Source organism: Pteropus alecto, unplaced genomic scaffold (assembly GCF_000325575.1).
Source record: "Pteropus alecto unplaced genomic scaffold, ASM32557v1 scaffold35, whole genome shotgun sequence".
NCBI classification, from domain to species: Eukaryota; Metazoa; Chordata; class Mammalia; order Chiroptera; family Pteropodidae; genus Pteropus; species Pteropus alecto.
The window spans coordinates 1,603,671-1,623,101 of NW_006437828.1; the positions used below are offsets into that span (position 1 = coordinate 1,603,671).

The 19,431-nt window shown below is 39.3% G+C and overlaps 1 protein-coding gene and 1 pseudogene across 1 annotated transcript in view; one reads left to right on the forward strand and one right to left on the reverse strand.

Annotated features, from left to right (window-relative positions):
* Positions 1-19,431, forward strand: part of DIAPH3 (diaphanous related formin 3) — a 435,206-nt gene that overhangs the window by 314,905 nt on the left and 100,870 nt on the right. The window lies entirely within an intron of this gene.
* LOC112482195 lies at positions 18,915-19,033 on the reverse strand (annotated as a pseudogene).

The following is a 19,431-nucleotide window of genomic DNA, read 5'->3' on the forward strand; positions in this document are numbered from 1 at the left end:
TCTATTTAGAAGAATATAGCAAATTAAATCGCATTGGCTTTGATGTATTTCTTCTCCCTTCTTACCCCTACCTTTTTTGGAATGCTGTTGCTGTTGCTGCTGCTACTAATAACGGCAACAACGTTACTACTACTACTACTACTACTACTACTACTACTACTAATGGCAACAACATTACTCATATTACTACTATGAGTACTAGTACTACTACTGCCGCCACCATTCGTTGATCCCATATTATTTGCCAGGCTGCGTGTGTGTTCATTCTTGCCTGTAATGCTCGCAACAAACCTATGAGACTATTTTTATGGAAGAGTTGTTTAATATTTTATACATGGTCGCAGATTTAGCAGAGAACGTAGCCACTAGAGTTTTCTGACCAGATGTCATATTTTTAACTATTGTACTGTTACTCCTTTACTAATGATTTGACAATAGTACAGGAAAACTGATTTTAGTAATTGATAACTGGCAGTAGATCATACCTATGTATGAAGGTTGAAAATTATCTTCTGTAGAAACCCTTTGAGGGGGACAATTATCTCTTTGGTACCATAGCCAGTGGTTTTAAATTAGATAGCTTCCTTCTTCGTGTTGGGACGTTTGAGGAGGCTTGCCAAATTAGGAATACTTCCGTACTCTGGTTCAGGTTCCACTTGGACTTGTTCGCTTATTCAGAGATTTATCCCAGCGCTCAGAACTAGGAGGATAAATAACACTGGCACTCTTCCCCTCCTGGAGGAGGGAGTTTCAATGGTCTGGATAGTTCTGCGCCCAGCAGAGCTCAGCAGTTCTGAAGTGGCTGGGAAACGTCTTCAGAGTTTGCGCTCACCCAGGGTCCAAGTTAACGGAAGCAGGGAGTTTACAGCATCCTAGTTTTAGGAAGGGACACAAAACACCTCTGTGTGTTTTCCAGTGCTCTCAGACACGCCACCATCAGCTCTACCATTAGCCTTTTTTTTTTTTTTTTTTTTTCTTTCCTGGTGGTCGTAAGAGACTGAGACTCCATGAATGGTACAAGGGTGTCTGGTGAGAAATGTTTCCAACAGTCTTGCTAATAGTTATACAGGTTTTTACTTGTGTGCAGGAATCTCTTTCACTGGAGTAACACGGCTTCAATTGTGAACCCTCATTCAGAGGCCAGCCTTTGTGTGTCTTCTCTGTGTAGCTGTGCAAGGCTCACGCCATCCCCTGACTCCTTCCAAAAAGCCCCAGAAAAGGGAAATTAGGAGAGAAGGCTCCCAGATTTCTTCAGCACAACATATCTTAGAAATCATTATTATTATTTTTTTTACTTTGTTATGTATGTTATTCTTTGTTAAACATCTCCATAGTACATCCTTATACTTACTGGCTTATTGTTCATCTCATATTTAAAAGCCATTTTCAAAATGGTTTTTCATTAACTTTCTTATGAGTATTAAAAACTACATGAGGAGTACAAAATAAGTTCTAGTTTTTTGTTTAAATTTGTTTTGGAATGAAAGATTTAATGCTAATTATCATAAACTTTATTTAGGGCAAAATAATTTAAATCTTTATATGATGTAGTATGGGTTACTTCTAAGAATTTTGCCAAAGAAATCTTTATAGTAACATCATTTATTCATAACTTTTCTGTTACCAAGCACAAATTCACCCTGTTTGCATTCTATGGCACAAATGATACCACTGAATTCTTTTGATGTTATTACAATGTGCGGAATGCTATAACTTTGATAACATCAGCTACACTTATTGTATTATAATTGAGAACTCAGTCACAGTGGCATCTCCTTTGTGTATCACATTGACAACTCCTTAGGTAATTGTCCCCCTTAACGGGTAGTTATTTACATAGCGTCCACTTTTCCAAACCAGTGGATGTTGTCACCATGATTCCTTTCATGCCAGATTGCCAATTCTGAGCACAGTTATTTGTCTTTGATGGGAAGTTGTTCTTTTTAATTTCAGAGTTAGACAGTGAGCATTGTCTTATTTTCAGACATAGCCATGAATCTTTCCAGCTTTTAAGAAACTTACCCCTTTTTTTATTACCTAATATATATTTAAACATTGTGTAAATCTCTGCTTTTAGATTGTATCTCGAAAAACAGAAGCCTCCAATTATTTTACAGCCATAGAGAGATACACTTTGGACCTCTGGTTCCCTCAGAGTGTCCAGTCCAACACTTTAAAAAAAGACTTATATACGTTACAGTTGAAAAAGAGGTGAAATTTATACCATCTCTAAAGCTTAATACTTCTGCCATTCAAAAAACTGTAACAACCAATTAGACAAAATTGCAACAAAAAACAGAATTGCTTAGTGCCTTATGGCAGCAAAATCCACTAGGTGTCTAAACCTCTTTTGCAATTCAAAAAGGCAAAGTGCTCTGAAAAAAAAAATTTTAAAAAATTAGTAACTTCAGTGCCCAAATGCATTTGATGCCAACTCTGACATGAACTGATAGGCGGTCCCATCACATGTGGATATTAATACTGCAGAAATGATAAGATTAATTAGAAGATGCTGCCCCAGGTCGTTCTGGGTGTGTTATGATTTTACAGCATATGCACCTGTTTGAATTTCCTACAGTCTGAAAAACTATTTCTGAAATATTTACTGCAGAGGTTATGGGTAAGAGACTGTGGACTTTGACTTCTCAGTGACCACTCTCTCTGTCGAACTGGTTATACCATCCATTCTCTACTTCAGGCACGTTCATCTCTATTTCTCTGCATTTATTTCTGGTGTTCTCTTTGCCATAAATACCTTTTTTCCAATTAGACTGACTGATTCTAATAAAATATGATTGAGTTCCGTTCTTGCATTCTACAAAATGTCTTCTCTGAATATTTGTCCTTGATAATAGACAATCTGCTTTTCTCATAAACCATTACATTCTTGCCATATAACTCACATACTGAATATTTCATTAACACTCATTTCATTGGCTTTTGTCTTATGCTTTTAATATATTGTGTATTTTTCAAGAACATGGCCTTATACCTTCTTTATCTCATAGGGCCTAGCGTACTAGGTGCACATAGCAGATACCACAGAAGACACTCGAGATATGTCAAACAATAACAATTTAACTGGTCGAATGACATCTCTTCCATTTTGTGTTTAGGTTAGCATATTGATATTTACGTGGAAAGTAAAAATATAGATCACACTGCAGCCTTTGAGCCAAATTAGCTTGCGCCTGTTTTTGTAAATTTTATTAGAATATAGCAACGCCCATTCCTTTACATACATCGTCTGTGGCTGCTTCGTGCTATAAGTGCAGAGTTGAATAATTGGAACACTGACCACATACCGCACAAAACCTAAAATATTTTCTGCCCAGTTCTTTACAGAAAAAGTGTGTCACCTCCCGATATAGATCAATAATCAGTAGAGACTATTCTTTGATTTTTATAACAGAATTAAAACAAAAGCTGTCCTGTTAACTTTTGTGTATGTGTCCCTGTTGCCAAAGCACTGATTTGCAAACTGGCTGATCTTTGTTGGAAAATGACCTAGTAATTAAATGAGTAAAAATATTGACTCATCAAAAAAAAGAACGGTAATTGCTAGGGAAAACTTAATCTTTCAGCACATTTCTAATAGAGAATTATCTGATTTTTAGAGTCTTGATTTGAAATGGAAAGTTGTGCAGTTGAACTTTCAAAATGCTAGCAAGCGCCTGGGCTTCCGACTGTTCCAGAAACCAGCCCATAACCAGCCATTGTGCTCTTATTCTTTTATCCCAGCTTATAGTTCCCCGTATTTCTGCACTATTGTTTGTATATCTTTTGAGATGAAAATACCAATGTGTCAAAAGGTCGTAGGGGAAGCCAGTTTTTTATTTTTTTTCTTAATAGGCTGTCTCTTTTTTCTTTCTATTTTGGTCATTTTGACATTAAATCCTTAAAGTTGAAGGAAACCCATTCAGTGGTGCTGCACCTGGTCGTGAAGGTTGCTCAAAGTGTAAAGTGATTATCTCGGCCAGTGAGAAAGGAACTCAGTAGTATTTGACTTTTGACGATGAATAAATATACCCTAGGGCAGACTGGTGAAATTAAGCAGAGAAATTGAATATGTGTTACTTGAAAATGGCATAAGTAGGCATTAGTGTTCAGATGAAATTAGACATTATTTCGTAACAAGATTTTAAGATATTGTTTCCTGGATAGCTTCCTTCCTCGCTGTCCAATGTTCTTCAAGAAAATTAGAAGCCACATAATGTGAACAGAGTTAGCATCAAGGCGGCCGTTACACAGGCTGGGATGCCCCAAGGCAGGAAACTTTGCCAGACTAGTGTAATAACGGAAAACAGATGATTGTTTTTGGAATGAGATTCCTGGGAGACTGTTACCTGGCTGCAGTGAACCGTCACAATAAAACTCCCACCGATAATTATCAACAATGGATAGAAGTGACAGTAATTTTAGTTCGGTATAATCTTTGGTTTATTTTTAACCCTTTAGTGCTATGCAGGCAAGGACTCTTACAAAGTAGAAACATTTTGTTGTCAAATGAGTGTTGAATCAGAGGCTCCATCACCAACTTTCCAGAGTGTTGTATAAAGCATCACTGCATTAGGAAGCTGGGTAGTTTCCCTTGGAAGGCATTCCAGCTCTGATTTTCTGATTTGCCGTCAGTTCTAAAGATTTTGAATGTGCAGACAGCGCCTGTTTTTAACCTAACTGCAAAGTAGCCTTTAACTGTCGTAAAGTCAAGAAAACTGTTTGCTTAGTGAACGAAGGAGAGTATCTTAATCCAAAAGCCAACAAAGCAGTCTTTCTTCAGATACCTTTTAGAAGTAGTGATTCTATTGGTGTTGAATTGCAATTAGGATCTCATTTCCAATGAATATTTTTGATGCTAATTAGATCATATTTTCTATTGGATTCACATACAAATAAAAGTATTTTTTAATATTCGTTATGAAACAGTGATGTTTTTCTCTCGAAAAAGCATAGGGCCTTTTGATCGTAGTCACTACTCGAATGCACGAAATAGTTTTGTTGGAGAAATATTAAATTAGTCAATAAGTAAATAAATTTACTAAATCATTTTAATTGATTATCCTACCATTTTGCTGTGACGCTAGTAAATGCACTCTGATTTTGGCCTTGGTAGATAAAAATATCATCTAAAGTGTTGTCCTTTGATATAATAGATGTAACATACTCGGTCACCATCTGTCTACTGTACAAAGGGAGAGGCGAGGGGAGAGGTAAGGGGAGAGAGAGATCTTTTCTTTTCTGTAGCATTTAGCATTTTAGAACATGAGAAACTCTCAGAGATACAAATGTTTCCATCCGAGTTTTACCATTTAGCTAAGGGAGACTTGTGTGTGTGGGCATGCATTTAGCCTCCTCCAACTTGAGGTCAGTTAATTTTGAAAACAGATATCAAAAGTTTTGAGAATTTAATGTATTCCTTGTAGAAACTGACCAGGGGCCTCTTTGGCATAAAGGTTTATTAATTAGATGATACTCATCTTTTCTAAAATATAGGAAAAAGAAGAAAATGACATGGAACATTGACTATAGTTATTTCAAATGATATTTGAATTAATGTTCAGATTTGGCAATTAAAAATTTGCTTCTTTGTACATGAAAATCAAACATACCATTATTTCTTATTAATGCTTACAAAAATAAAAGTATTTTATACAAAATTAGCCATGTTTAAAAAAAAAAAAAACACTCTTTTAAGCTGCTGTTCCTAATATAGCATCTTTCCATAGCAGGTGTTCAGTAAGCACTTTTAAAATATTTATGGAATTCATGTCTGTGAAACAAAAATTCCTCAATTTCTACATATTCTATTTGAGTAGACTCAAAGGTAAATTGGCCCAGTCCTAGGACAAGATATGACATCTGTCAAGTTTGTTTTCTGTGCTCTTATGGTATTGGTAATAAATAGGTATTTCACAGTCACGACAACAAACTCAGGTGTTCAAAGATGTAATGATTTCTATAAATGCAATTTAATTTCTGACTGCGAGCCACCAATCTACATAATGGTAAAAAAAAAAACTTAGCCAGTTTCCTCCCTCCCTTTCTCTCTGTATTATAGCTCAGTAATTCCAGTGTAGAATTCAGTTATTCATATTTAAACTTCTCTCCCATATTCTCTCTTTTCCTTTTCCCTCAAACGGACCCCAAGCTTGAAAGCCAGCTTGGGGCACACTTCTAAGAGTGTGCACTCTTCTTGGTTCAATTGTCTGGGCCTCAAGTAGCCTCCCTACTTTTTGACATAATTTCTCCTGCCCACTTTTGTAAAGATGGCGTTTGTTTTGCTCTTGGGTGGTAACCTGGGAGATCAGTTAGATTTAGATACCACCTCTGCTCTCTGACATTGGCGAATTCTCAAAAATGTATCCGTGTTCTTCACTTGAACTTGTATTTTCGGACTTCTTTTTCTCCCCAAACTGCACCCATAGAACGTTTCTGTGCTTCTCCTACCACACTCAGCTGCCATGGGGGCTTTTGCAGCCTTCTTGTGCCCAGATTGCTCCCTGGCCACCTCTCAGGGAGCACGTGATTCATCTGCCACTCTCACAATTCTGTATTTTGGACACAAGATGCTTCTGCTCTTGGATCCACCCTCTGTGACTCCACGAGAAAGTCTATCGTTTAAGCCCCAGCCTCCTCCTGGAATGCGGAGTAGAGCGCAGGGCTCCAGCCTGCGTGGGATCGCCTCCCTTCCCAGACTCCATCCCACCAGATGAGGCACCTTTTCCACTTACATTCCAAGAATGTAGTGTGCATTCCCTCCTGTGTGGACAGTTTCTATGCTACGAATGGTCCTTTGGGCTTCCGCTGTCGGATGGGGGAAGGGAGAGTGAGCTGCATCTGAGCAGCAGTGCTCAAACTTCTGGTGGTCTTTTGAATAAGGTGGATACGAAGTTGAACAGAGAGTTAAATGAACCAGGGCTTCCAAGCCCGGGAATCCATTGGGATGAGTAAATTAAGACACAGAGGCATGGAATTCATATTTGGACAGCAACAAATAACACAGCAGCAGGCCTGGGATATACTTTGGGTAGAGCTGTGGGAAGAGATGAGGATAAATTGGAGGTCGGGAGAGTGCTGTGCTTTGGAGTTTTGCTTCGTGCTGTAGGCACACTCCAGGGGCCTTAAGCAGAGCAGGGATCAGGTCTTCTTTGAGAGAGATGGTCCAGATGGCGAAAATGCAGCTGGATTAGAGGATGTGAGGGGAGTAGGAAGAGTGAGACCAATTAGGAGACCGTTAACATTTTACAGAATATAAATGCCAAAGGCCTAAACTAGGCTGGACTGAGAAAAGACGTAATAGTTTTTGAAAGGCAGTTTCAGGATAGTACCAGAGCTGATTGGGTGAATGGGAGAACCTTTCATGGTGGGTGGATGATACCTATACTAGCTTTAGCATGTGTTGATTTTGTATCTCCGATTTAGTGCCTTTTTATCCAGGGGGTAAGTTTCTCTGAAAGGGCTTGGCATTGCTTGTGAAACATAACAACTACACATAAATGTTAGCTTTTTAATTAGAAGAAAAAACTTCTGTATTAACAAAGGTATTTTATTAATTCTTTTGTAACTGGACCAAGCAAGAACCTTTGAAACCAAATCTAGTTGGCTTATGAGGATGAGCTGGGGTTGGCCTCTCTCCTGGAGAGTGAGACTTGGGGTACGGGTAAGGTTAGACAGAGAACATGTCCCATTATCCCCTTGAAGGAAAAAATTTATTTGAAATTGTTTAGAGTGGTTTCCCCACATTTTTGGTCAATAAAAGAGAGACATAGGTTTAGGAAAATTTTATGATAGGGGAGACTTAGGGAAATACATATGTATGCAGTATGTATGTATATGAACAAACTTTTTTATTAATGAATTATCTCTCATGTCAATTATTAGTTTGCTATGTATGCTTTCTTAATTTTTTGAATGGAATATATTTAGTGTGTATGTACAACAGAAAAATGACATAGATTACAGAATCAGTTGAACTTCTTACAGATTGACAACTTCTCATTTTCCTGGACAATCAGCATTTCAATCTATTACGAGTAGGGTTCATTAAGATGCATAAACTGGCAGCCTGATCTAGTTATAATACATCTTTAATGTGTGACATAGTGTAGCTCCTTAGTCTTGTAATAAAAGATAGAGTGGCCTCCAGTGATCAACAAGGTTCTGAGATCAATTTAACCTGGATAAAACCATTATCCATAACAACTGTCATTAGGAATGACTAACATTTCACTAATTAGCTCACCATTTACAGCCCATAAGCTTACAGATGCTAAATGTTTATAAACACCCACAGATGTGTGCACAGCTGACTCTCAGTTATCCGCAGAAATAGGGGACATAGATAATTTCGATTCACTTACAATACGAACCCCTCATTTTAGCTAGTTTCAATCTTCTTTCTCTTTGGACTTTTTACCACAGCTGTTAATGAAGTAGCAAATTAACTAATCTAATTTCAACTCTCTTATTGATGCACATACCCCCTTGTGAAAGCATTAATATGTACAAATGTGGCCACAAGGTGGCTGGCAAGGGGGAGAAAATGGGAAGCACAAACTAAGATAAATATATTGAACAACAGAGAATTGTTCCTATTTGTTTGTAGCCGTGTGTCTAATAGCAGGTTGCAAGTTATGAAACCGCAGCAAGACACCCACTTCAACGGTGCTATGCCTAAACCCCCTGGAACAGTAGCGAATATCTCCTTAAATCTGAGAGAAATGGACACCATTTCCTGTGGCAGGCCGTTCCTGTGTTAACAATCATTTCTTTTCAAAGAATTCCATAACTTAGTGTCGATTTTTCATTTTAATGTCAGTCTGTCTACCGTCTCATACTGAATGAGTTGAAGAGATGTAAATATCATAATCCGAGTGCCATGAAGTTACTTCTTTATCTTATTTCCTTTGGCCTAAAGAGTCTGGATTCTTGCTCTGCTCTTGTAGATTCCTCATCTAAAACTTTCGTTCATTCTCCTTCGGGCACTGGGCTGCATTTCACTTGTCCAGGCAAGTTTAAAGGCACTATTTGGTAGAGTACACCTAGAGCCAGGAGCCATACGGAGATGACAGTTCCACAGACCATTTATGGAATGAACTTTGAAGGGCAACCATTTTGGTTCCCAGTAACCGGCAGAGTGTCTACTACGTCTTCAGGCTGAGGCGGTCTTAAGTTAACACAAGTTGTTTTCCAGCATTTCCTTACTCAAGGAGCATTTCTTCATTGCAGCTTATTGGAGAGGAAAATTAATCATTCCATTACAGCACGTTACAAATATTTCAAGGTGTTTAAAGAAGAAATTGTATAACAGATTAGATAGAAGTCAAAATTACTGTCAAGAATTTGAATAGTTGAAGAATGGGGCACTGAAGAGAGAAATTTTTAACTGCTGGAACTATCCACTAGATCTGTACCATTTCATAAATGCTACATTAGTTTTTATTGTTTTTCATTGAGGAGGATTTTTAAGTGCTAATAGGTTATATATGAATCCTGTTGGACATTTTCTCAGTAAGAAAAGCGAGAACTCAGTGCTTTGAGATAGATCCTTCTATGTATACTTGCCTTCAATAGTTGCTTCTGTCTTGAAGAGGTAGTGCTACTCATTGGCATAAGGAACATAGGAGGAGGTAGAAGCGTGGGGGAAATGGTGAGAATTTCAATTTTGTAGATGTTACATTATAGATAAGATGCTAGTTATCTATAGCAGGGGTCCCCAACCACCAAGCTACAGACCAGTACCAGTCCGTGGCCTGTTACGAATTGGGCTGCACAGCAGGAGGTGAACAGCGGACGAGCAAGCAAAGCTTCATCTGTATCTGCAGCCGCTCCCCAGCACTAGCATCACCGCCTCAGCTCCACCTCACATCATCAGGCATTAGATTCTCACAGGAGCCCCGGTCCCTGGTGCCAAAAAGGTTGGGGACTGCTCATCTCTAAGGCCTGAGTTACCGTGTCTAGTGACTGATTGGGCTAGGGTAACCAGTTCATCCCAGCTTGCCTGAGACTTTCCAGTTTTATCACTGAAAGTCCTGTGTTCCAGGAAACCACTTAGTGTTTGGCAAATGGGGATTGTTGGCACTGTACTTGGGCGTAGAGCTTGTGCTGGTCATTAAAAACAAGCACTTGTAATTCTCAGTATTAAGAGCTATGGGAATTAAGGAATCCCTGATAGAGAGTGTGAGGAACGGTGTACGGGTGGGCCGCGGAAGAGGAGCCGGGCAGAGAGGCTGCGAAGGCGTCACCAGGGAGGTAAGTGAGGGAACCAAAAAAATCTTGCATCGTGAAGCCCAGGGAAGAGACCTCTTCAAAGGAGAAGGGGCAGACCATTGCCACATACTGCCAAGAGAACACGTAATAAACAGACTGAAAACTGTCCCACCGACTTTAGCTCAAAGGATAGGGCAGAGGGTGGATAACGGGCATGGGCAGTGAGACAGACGTAAGGAAGGCTGCGGACGATGGGGTGGAAGTCGGGGGTGTCTTGGGAGCACAAAGTAGGTGTTTGACTTCATTTCAAATGGACTGGGGGGAATGAGAAGAGCGATGCTGAGAGAGAATGAAGGCAGATCGAGGGGGCTGCCGAGCAGCAGTGCAGAGGGTGAGACGCCAGCACAGGCCGAGGAGATCGTCTGGGAAAGCAGCGTGCTCCGCCGTTGTGACGGGCGGGAAGGAGGAAAGGCTGACGTTGGAGTTGCTGGTATGAAGGTGACGGCGTTTTCATCGAGTGGTCTCTATTTTCTAGCTGAAATAGAGGCAGCCCTCTGCCCGGGAGGGGCAGTGGTTGGTTGAGAGGCTTGAGGGGAGCTGCGAAGCACGGAAACAGCCCCTATGGAGTGGGGCGAGAGCCTTCCGCTGAAACTCGGGAGGGTCGAGTAGTGTGAAGAACCCAGCGGAGGTTGGCACCTGCCATTATGCACTGGCCCTCATCCTGCAAGTCTCATTTTTTCGCCATGATTGCTTAGCAGCTGGTGTATAGTGCCAGAAAGATGGAATTGGGGGTTCACCAGGACAGCAGAGAAGGAGGGAAGGAAGATGCTCGCTGGTGAGCAATGGGCAACGTGCAGAACCACGGAGCGTAAGCCGGATGGGCCAGAAAATGGGGCCAGGACACTGGAGATTGCCAGGGACAGGTGGCAGGACTAATGGAAGGGGAAAAGAGAGGGAGAAAGGAAGAACAAGAAGGACAGGAGTCAGAGCATGGCTGGTATGGATTTAAGTTATTAGAAGTATAAGGGAACAGTTGTGGGTGGCGGCAAAGTTCAGATTATGGACGTGAGCGTGAGTAATGGGAAGCAGAGAAAAAGCACTGGTCCCGGGAGGTGCGGGAGGTCGGAGAACTCAGGATTTGCTCTGGGACTGGTTGTTCACAGGGAATTGAATCCACACAGGGCTCGGCTTGAAGAGGAAGCCTGAGTCAGATGACAAAGTCTGTTTTGCATGAGAGAGGAAATCTGTGCATGACTGGATGACGGTGACCTAGAGGGTTGACAGTGACCTAGAGGGATGACAGAATGAATGATGTGTGTCTCAAAGGAGAGTGCTTTTCACCCGAGGGGACGGAAGTGATAGCCTGATGTAGCAGTGAGGACCAGAGGGAAAACAGGCACTCCTGTCTCCTTCATCTCTGCCCCACAGACTTAGGCTCATCAGTGTATGAGAACACGAGCGGCATCTCTCCAGTTTCCAGGTAGAGCCCATTTCCAATTCAGATGAAAAGGTGAAAGGATTATCCCCTGGAGACAGTGAGATGGTAGCGAAGTTGTTCATGCTGATACACGCTGGAGGAAGTAAAGATAAGGAAGGACTACTTCTTGGGCAGTGGTGTCCGGGAATGGTGGTTTGGCCGGCCTCAGGGTTGTAACCCAGCAGGCAAGTCTTCCGTTCCAGACCACTGCAATAAAGTGAATATCGCAGGAAAGCAAGTCACGTGAATTTTTTTGGTTTCCCAGTGTATATAAAGTTATATTTACACTATACGTTCGTCTATTAGGTCTATAATAGCATATGTGTAAAAAAAATGTACCTATATTAATTTAAAGACACTTTTTTATTGCTAAAAAATACTATCATCCGAGCCTTCAGCGAATCATAATCTTTTTTGCTAGTGGAGGGTCTTGCCTTGTTGATGAAAGCACAAGATCTGTGAATAAAATGAGGTCTGCTGTGTAGCAGTTGCCCAGTGAGTGTGTTGTAGGGAGGGACCAGGAAGCCACTGCAGACTGGACTGATTCTATTATTTCCAGATACTACTGCTCCTAAGCGAGGGATGTGTCTAGCCTTTCTCTCTGAGGTAGGAGCCGTCTGTGACCTGCATCTCATTTATTACCTTGTTCTCGAGAGAGGAACGGTTCCCAGTGAATTTGAGGAAACCTAATCTTTGCTTGTTGATAGAGTTCCCAGCTATGAATGCCATGAATGCATGAATGCATTTACTAAAATACCTTTACGTACAAGTCAGCAAAGCTAAGGATCTGAGCTCTTCCCAATTATCATACATCACCACCTCTGTGTCAAAAGTCTGTAATGGAAAGAATGTGCGCTTTCGAAACAAAGATGCTGGTTCAAGTCTCCCTCTGCCACCTGCCTTTTGTAGAGCTGTGGGCACTTCACTTTACTTCCTTGAGGTCCTGCTTTCCTGGCTTCAGATAATAGCTACTTTGCAGAGTTAAAGTGAGAATTAGATGAGAAAATTTAGGTAAAAATGCTCCACACAGACCATCCAAATGCAGCAAAATGGCATTCAGTCCGAGTGATGTTTTCTCATGTATCTTAATTCATTTTTAGATTTTTGTTCTTTTTTCTCATGCATTCTCTCTAAATACAATTTTTTCTCGAGGATCTGATGTATCAGTTTTTATTTAGGGGCTTCTGTATTCTTTTTGTCAGCTTTTTATAGTCGAGGGAAAATCTTATTGTTCTCTTGAGAGAGTTTAGCACATTTTTTGCCTCCAGTTTCTTTGCAATTGTTAATGAGTTCATGGAAAGTTCAGTTGTTTCCCATTTTCATTTCTTTTCTGTGTTATTTGCTTTCTCTGGAAGCATATGTCAATTCCTTTTTCCCCCCACTTTCCACTTTGCCTTATTATCTTTGCCGACTTCCTTTCTTTCAAAAATATGTTGCTGTTACTCTAAATAAGATTTTTAAATTTCTTCAGTTTGTAAATATGAATGCCTCAGTTTCTGCATTTGATTGAGGAAGGGGTAGGGAGAGAATGCCATATTTGTGCAGAATAAATCTGTACTTCCCCTTTGAAATGAACTGAAAGAACGATGAATACTTAATACTTTGAACCACAAATTCACATTTAAAATGAACCTAGAACTTAAATCTAGTAAAATTACTTTGGGCAAAGTTGGAAGCTGTGAGGTGGTGCAAATACACAAATTTCCACTGTCCTGTGTTCTAAGGTGTACATAAAACATACCATCAGAAAGGTCAGTGCAAAAGCAGGTATCAAAGGGTAACCCCCGAAATCATCAGTGGGCAGTCAGATGGTTACCATCACAAAGTTCACGTGCCCAGTGCCCCCAGAAGGCCAATATTCAATAGATCAGAATTTGGAGTAGGAAAGGTTTATTAATTGAGAAGGCACCAACCAAGAAGATGGGAGCTGTGAACAGTTCCTCAAATCCATCTTTAGGACACCTCAAGTTCAAGCATCTCTTATGTCAAGGGGAGGAAGGAGGGGCGGGCCATAGGTGGGAACCTAGGAAGAGGGCGAAATCTCCAAATCTCTTTGTTACCATTGATCTGAGCCTGGTCCTGAGGTTCCTGTGGATCTTCGATAAACAGTCATTGTTCTGTACACAGTTCCCCCACCTCTTCAGGAAAGACTCCTTCTGACATGGGGTTGTTTTTGCAAAACACTCAAGCCTCAAACAGAATTCCTGTAGCAATTAGCACATCTGTAGCAGGAGCTCTTAGCCTGAGTCAGAGAGAGCAGAGAGGAGCATTTCACTGTGTCACAGTCCTGAACGGACCTATTGCGTCTGTATTAAGCAATTTCATAGCAGACTGCTTTTTTTCTTTTTGGAACATCCGGCATGCAGGTAGTCACAAAGCAGGTATCGAAATCACCCTTAGACTGTAAGTCCCACGAGAACAGGGACTGGGGCTGGTTTTCGTGCCCGACCCAGATTCCTAGTCCCTATTTGTAGGATGGAATTGAACAACAGACTTGACAGTTTTATATTTCCAACTACATCTTGGACAAAACTATTTGACTATTCTGCCAGCACCTCAAAATCAATTCATCTAAAACCTAACATCATGTTCCACATAAAGCCTGATTTTCATGTTCTTATTTTGGGTTAATGATACCACCATTTTCCCAGTCACCCAGGCTTGACACCTTCACACTATGCCAGCTTTAATCATAGTGAAGTACAATTTTGATTATTTCACACCTTTCAGATAGATTCTATAGCAGTTCTTCAGCCTTTAATCCAAGCTCCCTCGGCCTCTTTTCCAGCGTGCACCATATGCCGCTGTCAGAGCTTGACTGTCAGGCCCCTCTGGGGCCTTTCAGTGCTCCAGGTATCCCTCTCTGAGTGGCTCCTTGTGGCCTCAAGTTCATTTATCCTAGAGCTTCTCATGAAAAAAAAAAAAAAAGTGTCTGTGAAATCACTACTGTTCTCTAGCTTACGTCCCTTTTTTTGATTCTTGGTCTTGAGTAAGCATTTCCATTTTCTCTGTCTGAACTCGTATTATTCTTTGTTCAAAAACCTTGAAGAACAAAGCCATCGAAAGTCTTTTTTAAAATTCTCCACTAACAAAGGAAATATTTGAAAAATTTAAAAACACTTTCTACTATATTTTCAACAGGAAGTAAGCAATTGTCAAGCTTAAGTATTTGTCAGGCTTATTTCTCAGAGTAAAGTGAAGCTCTCCTGAGTGACAAGCGCAGCTTCTACTCCGAAGTGGTGGTTATGCTGTGTAATTAACCTTTTCCTCTCTTTTCCTTTGTGATCAAAGGGTCATGGGTGTTCACCGAGTCATATCTTGTTAAATGCCAGTATCAGTTCACATCTCTGTATATATACATTTATTTATAGTTATATTTAAATAGATACATTCTTTTTTCCTGACATTCTGTGCTTCTGCAACTGAAGGCGTCTGTTCAGCACCCTAGACCCTGTGTAACACACGGTGACAACCGTGACAACATTTTTTTTTTTGCCAGGGAGTCAACACTGGGTTTTAAACTTTGCTTTCTTTAAAGAGTAATCGTTGGAGTAGGTCACTGTGAACATGCTAATCAGAGTCGAGCACTTGGATACTTACATGGGAGACATTTTAACAGCGTTGAACACAAAAAGGATGACTGGGCAATGCCTTTCTTCAGCACCATGTAGTGGGGTAACAGCTGACCACGGAGGGTGTCAGAAAATGTATTCTCTGCTTTGTAGCTGTTAGCATTGAGTGGCCATCGAGAGGACTATATCCAGTGTCCTCATTGATTAAAAAAAAAAAAAGCGATTAGCTTTTTTCACTATGTTTTAGAAATGGTCCATATCAACTATTGAAATTTAAATATGCTTCATTATTTTTTCACATCGCAGTGTATTTTAGTATCTGAATGTCATCATTTATTTGGTCTCTTTCCGGTGGGCATTTTGGTTGTTTCCAACCTTTCGTTATTATAAACAACATGGTAATGAACATCCTTGTACAGATGCCCTCACACACATATGAGTTATACGTAGGATAATTTTCTTAGAAAATAATTATTTCATCGAATGGTATCTACAATTTTGTTCCGGATAGAGATTTTTGGATTGTATTCCAAAGAGGTTACATTTGTTTTATATTTCCACCAACAATGTGTGGAGTGACCTGTTTCCTAATCTTTATTAGTTATTCTCATTTTTTATTATCGTTAGGCTGATAGGTAAAACATGATCTCTCATCGATGTAGTTGGACTGTCTTTCATTATGAATGAGGTTGAGGTTTATATATCCTCCATATAAAATCCTAGTTTGTGTATTTTTATGATGGGTTTCCTGAACATCTCATTTGCCTCAATTGTTGTTTCGGGGTTTTTTTTAGTGAATTGTGGGTCTTTTTCTTATTGAGTCATAATGTTTTTTATTTCAAAAAATTCAGTCTTAGGGAATACCTGTGTTTCAATTTTTTTTCTAGTTTTTCCTTTCATCGTTTACTTGTAGACTTTGTTCTTATTCTTTTGATTTGTAGATATTTAGTATAGTACAATCTGTATGACATTTGGGTATTTAGATTTTTCTTGGGAAAATCTTTTCATTACAGAACGAATAACAAATATACTTTTCCATGTTGTCTGCTATGCTTTTGCAATTTTATATTTTAATGAAATATTTGAGCCATTTGTAAACTACCATCACCACAGTAGTTATTGAATATTTTCTTATTCTCAGATTTGAAATGCCACATTTATCATGTGTCATGAATTGAGTTTTCACATGTATTTGATATGAATTGCCAAGAGCAGTATATACTATACATTATTTTACATACTTATTTAACCACAGAACCACCCTGTCTTCATACACACACACACACACACACACACACACACACACACCATTCTGTGGTATATATTTTAGGAAATTCTGTTTTTTTGAAGTTTTGTTTTCCTTTTTTGTTTTTAGTATGGGGTATTCATTTAATACAAGTTTTTGCTATAGCATTTCATAATGACAAACTCATTTCTATGGTTACTTTTAAATCTTGTACCTTAAGTATGTTTTGTTTACATTACAAAAATGGTTGCGCCCTTTTTATTTGAGAGAAGTAAACAAGCAGACAAGTAACTTATTTCTTGAATTTTGTCAGTTTATGTTAGTTTTAAAAACGAAAGAACTAATAAAAAAATTCCAGAAGAGAGTAAATTAGATATCTTCATAGGTTAAGCTAAATGAATATGATGCTGGAATCATTTTCTTACAACAGAATCTAAATCATATGAAATTTGGAAGTTGGAAATTAGTGACAATACAGTACGATTTGTTACAGTATATTTAGATTACCACTTTTTCCTGGTTGTTTATATAATTAAAATAGTACCATACTTTATATATGACATCCAATAATGGATATGGATTTTTTTTAAAGACTGGAAAGTTCATAAAAGAAAAATTCTTTCTTTTACAAATGTCTCTTAAGTCTGTTTACTGTAAGTCATGAAATTATTTAGATTTCAACTTGAATACAATGTAACAAATAGTATGATAATTATGGTTTTTACATTCAAACCTATCTGTAAAATATTTTTTTTCACTCAAGCTTTGAAAATATAGCCTTATAAAGCAACTAAAAAAATAGCCCATGATCTATGCCCAGAGTTACAAGATGATTGCCACAGGTCCGAGCATACTTCACATAGCAAAAAGAGGGTAGCAGCATGTGATGGCAATCACAGCTGTCACGGCTCCAGTATAGTCAGAGTAGGAAGAGGGAGAGAGGTTATCAATATACGCCTCTCCTATTCCTGGACATACGATGACAGATGTCCACTTACGCTTTACTGTCGAGAAATGCATCGCATCTCTCCTTACCCCCGCCCCAGCTTTGCTGCAAGGGAGTCTCACAAAATGAGGTTGTTAACTTTTCCTGTCTCTGTAGTGGAAGCAGGCAAGAGTGGATGTGTCGCATTGGCCAATGAGCAATGTGTGCCATGTGAGTGGGAAAAGATGGTCATAATAATATTAAAAATAATAGCTAATATTTATCGAGGCCTTACCATGTGCGAGGCTCTATTCTAAGCTCTTTATGTATATCAGCTGACTTGATCCTTACAACAGCCATTTGAGGTACATACTCTTATTGTCCTCGTCTTATAGGTAAGGACATGGCACACATCTGGGGAGAGCGAGACCAGGATGCAAGCCCGGCACTTTGTCACTTTGACTCCTTGATTTTGCTCTTAATTGTTCTATCTGAGGGAGGTAGAGGGATGGGGGGGACCTTCCTTCTTTGTCAAAGAGTCTAATTTTTTCCTTCTAACTTATAACAGGAAAAAATATTTAATTCAGTTTTGCAAATAATGAGTAGTGGGGAAAAACCCAGAGATATTAAAACATTTTAATATAAAACTCCACTTATGGTTGAGCTAGTCATTTAATTACAGCATAAAAGAAAACTGTTCTAATTATCATTTTATCAGTTACGTCCCGATGAAAATGAACTTTCTAGCTTTTTTTGACTCAAATAAATTTTTACTTTTACATCTAGATTAAGACACGTTCAAAGACTTTGTTTAAAATGATTCCTGCCTTTTTACTGTCTGTTTAGTATTTTGAGCTTTGCTCTAGAAGTTTAAAGACTGAACTAAGCTACCAAGTAAAGCAAATGCAGCCCAGTTCCCAGCAGCACAGAGCAGGAATTTACGAAATTTTGTTAGAGCAACCGTCGTATGATTCTTTTAGAAAGACTTGGGATAAACTACGAGTCCCTGCATTTTGCGCATCAGCTGCACACTGTCCATTAGTCGGAGAAACGGGACATTCCCATCCCCACTCCAAACTCCAAGTGGTCCTCCTCCTATCTCTTGCTACTGCTGAAGTCACGTAAAGTGGTGAGACATAGTAAGCTAAATGAAATAAGTCACAGTGAAAACAAATACGTATGATCTCACTTATTTATGGAATCGAAGAAACAGAACAAAACAACTCAAAGATAGATACAGAGAACAGAATGGTAGTTGCCGGAGGGGAGGGGAGTGGGGGATGGGCAAGATGGGCGAAAGGGATCAAGAGGTACAAACCGCCAGATACAAAAGAAATAAGTCACGGGATGTAACGTGCAGAATGGTGACTACAGTCACTAATACTATATTGCAAATTTTTTTTTTTTAGGCTAGGCAAATCTTGGTTGACCTCACAGATTTCAAGGACCTAGTCAGCTTACAATCCCTTATTTTTCATTTTTTTACGCCTACAGCACCTGGTCTTCGTAGGTGGTCTCCCATCCAAGTACTAACCAGGTTCGACCTTGCTTAGCTTCCGAGATCAGACGGGATTGGGCTTGTTCAGGGTAGCATGGCTGTAGACTATATTGCAAATTTGAAAGTTGCTAAGAAAGTAAATCTTAAAAAGCTCTCATCACAAGAAAAAAAAAAACTTTTTTAATTTTGGTGACAAATGGTAACCAGCCTTATTGTGAGCATTTTACAATACATGTAAATGTCAAATCATTATGTTGTACACATGAAACTAACTGTTGATGTTACTTATACTTCAATAAAAACTTTTTACGTGCTGAGACCTAGAGAAGGTTACTTCGGGAGACGATGGGAATAAAAAGGGAGAAGCTCTGAAACCACATGCAAAATACACACAACGGAAAAAGGTCACAGGTTGAGAACAGTCGTTTCTTCCTAAAATCCCCTTCTCATATTAGTTTGCTCTGTGGCTTAACTTCATTTTTCTTTTCTTATTACTACACACGC